This window comes from Oreochromis aureus, linkage group 3, assembly GCF_013358895.1.
Source record: "Oreochromis aureus strain Israel breed Guangdong linkage group 3, ZZ_aureus, whole genome shotgun sequence".
NCBI classification, from domain to species: Eukaryota; Metazoa; Chordata; class Actinopteri; order Cichliformes; family Cichlidae; genus Oreochromis; species Oreochromis aureus.
The window spans coordinates 108,791,304-108,796,512 of NC_052944.1; the positions used below are offsets into that span (position 1 = coordinate 108,791,304).

At 39.3% G+C, this 5,209-nt stretch overlaps 1 pseudogene; it reads left to right on the plus strand.

Annotated features, from left to right (window-relative positions):
- Positions 1 to 648: 648 nt before the first annotated feature.
- Positions 649 to 3,120, plus strand: LOC116324327 (annotated as a pseudogene).
- The last annotated feature ends 2,089 nt before the right edge of the window (positions 3,121 to 5,209 follow it).

Sequence of the window (5,209 nt, forward strand, 5' to 3'; positions counted from 1 at the left end):
AGTCGCTTTTTAGAAAAAAAGTAGCTAAGGGGGTCTGAAAACTCACTAAATATAGCAACAAAGTCGTTAAGTTGGCAACACTGGTTCCTATTCCAGCTCGGCCTGTTATTTTAGAAAGTTTCACTGTTTCACTACCTGAGCTGGTAAAAACTCATCTTTTGAGAATTTTACCTCAGAAACACAGCTGAACACTCGTCTCTCTGGAATGATTTCTCTACCTCCTCATATGTGATTCCAACTCTGCTAACAATAGTTAAACTTCCCACCGACATCCTGAAATATGGACAAAAGCAGCTGCGATAGAGCTTCAACTCCTGGACCAAACCATAATATTCTCCCTGCTGCTGAGAACTAGATGAACCCAGAATCTCAGTTTGTTCCTGTTCTTGTTTAGGAAGATCAACACCAACTCATCATTGCTTCATGTCCACTACGTAATTTCTAGTTTATTTTTTGAGGAAATATTTTACACAAAATTGCAACGTGTTTCGTCAGTTTGTGGGTTACACATCAAGTTTGGATCTGTAAAATTCAGAATTTTATGTAGTTTTTATGCATTTAGTTCTTTACAATAAACTTTTAAAGGTTGGTGTCCTACAGTCAGGTGACCTTTGTCCCCCTTTTCCCACCAGCTGAAACTCCCTCTGAATGGGTGACTGGAGCAAACTGTAAAAGGCCCAGGCCTCATCCAGTAGGTGGGGGAAGTTCTGGCTGGCACTCCTCATCTTCAGGATCCTGCTTCTGGGCACTGCGGTGGAATCTGCCTGGGGGGACGAACAGTCTGCCTTCACGTGTAACACCCAGCAGCCCGGCTGCCAGAACGTGTGCTATGATAAATCCTTCCCCATCTCCCACATGCGCCTTTGGGTTCTCCAGATCGTCTTTGTGTCAATGCCCACAGTCCTGTTCCTTACTCGTGTTTATAGTAGGAGGAAAGTTTGGAAAAACAAGAAAAACATAGATCTTAAGAGAGCATGCGAGCCAATTCCAGAAAATTCTTATTATAATAAATTTGATAAAAATGTTATTGAAAAATCTTTAAAGATAATAGAATTCATAAATAAACACTATGTAATTATGGAAGAAGACAGGGAAAAGGAGATGAGTAAAGAACTGTTTAAAATCTATGCAGTCAGTATTTTCTTCAAGTTTCTGTTAGAAGTGGCCTTCCTGGTTATTCAGTGGTGCATGTATGGCTTCACTCTGAATCCAGTCTACATCTGTGAGAGGGCCCCATGTCCACACCGGGTGGACCGTTTTTTGTCCCGTCCCACAGAGAAGACCATTTTCCTAATTTTCATGCTGGTGGTCTCACTGGTGTCATTGGTGGTCAGCATCATTGAGCTCTGCAGAGCACTCTGCAAAAAAAACAACCAGGAAGCTGATTCATGTGAGAGGGAGCAGAAAGAGGCCAACCATTCCTTAGAGCCGGACCAGTTTGATCAGAACGATGGTACAAACCCTCCATCAAAAGGTCATTCACAATATCCCCAAAATGCTCCTGATACCTACATCTACCTCTCACCAAGAGAGTATGTGGATTGCTGAGCTGTGATGAACTACAGTATTCGATGCCATAACAGCAGGAGAGTGAACAACTGGTCCGAAAGGAGCAGATATGTTTAAACTGTGGTTTCCACCTCAGACTGACTGACAGAACTTGTGTCTTCAACCAGAAACATCAGGACACATTTGATCTCACAAGTTCATGTGAGACTGACTGAACATCAGATCTTGTTGTGTTAAAGTGTCAAAGGTTTGAGTTTTAAAGGTGTTTTCTTAAATCATATTTTGTTAGTGTTGTAAACCCAACAGTTATGAGAGTTCTGAGTCTCAAAGAAACATCTGTTCAAGAACACAGACACACCGTGACACATCAAGTTTTACTTACCAACATCAAACAAAGGAATATTTATTGTTCTGGTTTCGGTCACAGTTCCTCCTGTTCTTCCAGCTGGACAGTTTTTGCACGACGTCTGAGAGTGTCTTTGTTTTCTTTACACCAGAAACAAATCAGTGTGTAAGATCAAATGTTTTCTTTGTGTTCAGTCATGCAGTGCAGTGTCACGTTCTGATTAATCTGAGGAAGCTGTATCATATCTGTACATCTAAAGTCCATAAACAGTCAGATTATTGAAATCTGAAACAGCACAATGACTTTGGGATACCAACAACACTGTTCACACCTGCAGTTTGTAGTCTGGGTTGGTATGTTTTATGAGCAGATGTTCCTTTAATTTTTTTTGTCCCAAAGATGTGTTTTTGCTGATGTACGGCGTCTCCAGTTTAAGATTCAGTTCATCTCTTAGTCTCATCAGAAAATTGTAATCCAGTTTTACAGATTTACAGAGAAACAGGTTTTCTATCTTAGTGTTTATTGGCAGGCATCTGTAGGACAACCACACCTTACATCCACTCCAAACAAACTATTTACTTATTGACAGAAAGATATTATTTTAACTTCTTCAGTCACCATGCATGTATTGCTACCTGATAAAATTTAAATGTTTTGGTTTAAGGTTGTTTTTTTGGGTGTACAGAGTGGCAGAGATGATGGTTTAGTTCATGTTTATTCCTTGAAGAGACTTTATTACTGTGCTAACTTTTATATTTGTAAAAAAGGACATGTTCTCAAACAGAATGACAACCTCTGTTCTTTTTAGTTCTGTGGGGATTGTTTACCACTTACTGCTTGAGAAGGGAATTTTTAGTTTTGTAAGTCAAGCAACAAACTGAAGTTTTTAGAAGACTGCATAGAGATGTGAACTAATATTTAGTCACTTATAATAAAAACATGCCAGTGTAGCTCTAAAACTACAAGCACTGGGATAAAACCACAACTCTCTTTATTGTAGGTTTGCTCAAACTGTCAGTTCATAATTATTTTGTGTGGTACTTACATGTGTAATGGATCTTTTGGGTACATTTATCATTTGCACTGAGAACTCGGTGATGGATATATGAGAAGAGTTTTGTAAAGTGTTTGATTAAACAGTTGTGGGTATATTGCTAAGCAGCAGAATGGGTCTGTGGGTTTTACAAAAATAATTATTTGCTGTTGTTTTGTTGTTTAGTGTAAGCAAACGAGTGTAAATGAAAACAGGTTTTACTTGTATGTGTGAAATGTGTGAACCAATACAGATAATACTAAAAGATAAGGCTGTGTTTCTTTGAGCTTTGATGTAGATTTTGTGTCACTGCGGGCTGTTACCAACCATTATCACTCCTTACCAGTTATCATCAGCTGTCAGCTTTTATCACCCTTCAGTGCTGTTAGAATAAATCAGCTGTCAGTCGAGCAATTCATACCATGTTAATCAGCTGTAGGCACACAACCACACAAACTTCCAAACCGCTTCCTGGTCCTTTGTCTTTTGGTTCTAATATTCATTTTCTGTTGTTTAGGAATTCTGCAGTTGGTTAATGTTTATACTGTTTCTTTAGTCATTTCTTTGGTATACTTAGTCTTGTTCGCTTAAACATTGTGTTCCTCCCTCAGTTTCCCGCCCTCTTGTGTCTAGTTTCTTGTGTTGGTTATTGGTGTCTCACTGGGAAGTCAGCCTTCTGTCATGGTAATCATGTCTCTGCATATCTGTCTCCTCCCTCCGTTCCCTCTACTTAGTCTGAGCCTATGTTTTCCTGTCTCTGTTTCCTGTTTTATTTTGATAGTCATGTGCATCCTGTTCAGTCTTGTACTCCTGGTACGAGAACTGCGGAAGTGAGAGGCTTGTGAAATCGGACAATCTGGCTATCGTCGCGCTGCTCAGGTTGATACTAACCGCGAGAAACGTTTCATACAGCATTGTTAGACAGAAATGAAGGACATCACTTTGATTAGTTGAGTATCTGAGGTTGAGACCACAGGACTCTAAAACATGATAGTTGTGCTTCATTTCTGTACTGAACAGTCATTTAAGATTAGTTAGGAAATAACAATTAGTTAGTGTTGTTCATGAGACTAAAGTCATCTCACTTTGGTCACTTTTGTAAATATAATATGGCCAATATCATATTTATTTTCAGATTATTATGATATATTACAGCAGTGACTGCTATAATATAAATGGGTCAAACTGGGCAGAAAGTACACAAACACATAACATCCTTATAGAATATGACGTAACACTATAGATCAACTTACCTCAGAATATATAAAGCATATAAACAATTACAGCAATATGATGCAACAAACACAGCAGTGCTACTAATCCAAAATACTCAAAGCTTCATAGAACTGAAACAAACATTTATCTTTAGCTCCATTCTGCTGCTGATACATACTTTAGGTTTCTGAATATTAAACTTGTTGCTGCCTTTCATAGTGTGTAACTTGAAGGCCCTGAGTACTTTCTCCCACACTGAAAACACTGGAATGATCAAATTATTTGAACATTACCTAATAAGACTGATTCAGGACAGACAATTAGTTATTTTAAACTTTTCTAGCAGTCCTTCACAAACAGGGAACAGTCTGTCTATTCTCTCCATCTGTCAGCTGCTGCTGGCTCTTCCTCCTCCTCTTCCTCACACACTGCTGAGTTTGTCCTGGTGGATCATCAGGGGTGCAAAGCCTCACAGATGATGTGCAGCAGTGGGTCCCTCAGTCTGTCCTCACTCTGGACACTTGCAGTTGTCACACATGGAAATCAAATGTGTGATAAGCTGCAGGATTCAAACACAAGTGTAACTTATAAATACATGTTCATACTTTTATTCCACAATCAGAGAGAAAGAAACAGAGAGAGAGTGCAGGACAGACAGACAGGTGACAGTCTCAGGTGTAGAGATGGGTACCGGTATCCGGTGCCATTATGGAATTTGATGAAACACCTGGCGACGCATAGCGTTTTTTTAAAAGCCGAGAAATGACCAAAGAAAAAGTGGAAAACAGCTAAACATGAGACGTTTTTGGACAAAGTTTGTGTTTTTCCATTGTTTAAGAACTGCTTCGAGCCAAAAGTGATACCATATATGCCCTATAGCTGCAGAAAAGGCTAACATTGTTACTTTTTTTTACAAAAACAAGCTAAACATGAGAGGGTTTTGGACAAAGTTTGTGTTTTCCATTCTTTAAGCACCGGTTCGAGCACCATTTAAGCACCGGCACCGTTTCAAAAGTACCGGTTTGGTACTGGTATCGGATAAAACCTAAACGATACCCATCCCTACTCAGGTGTATACACTGCTACAAAACAGCACCAGAGAAGGA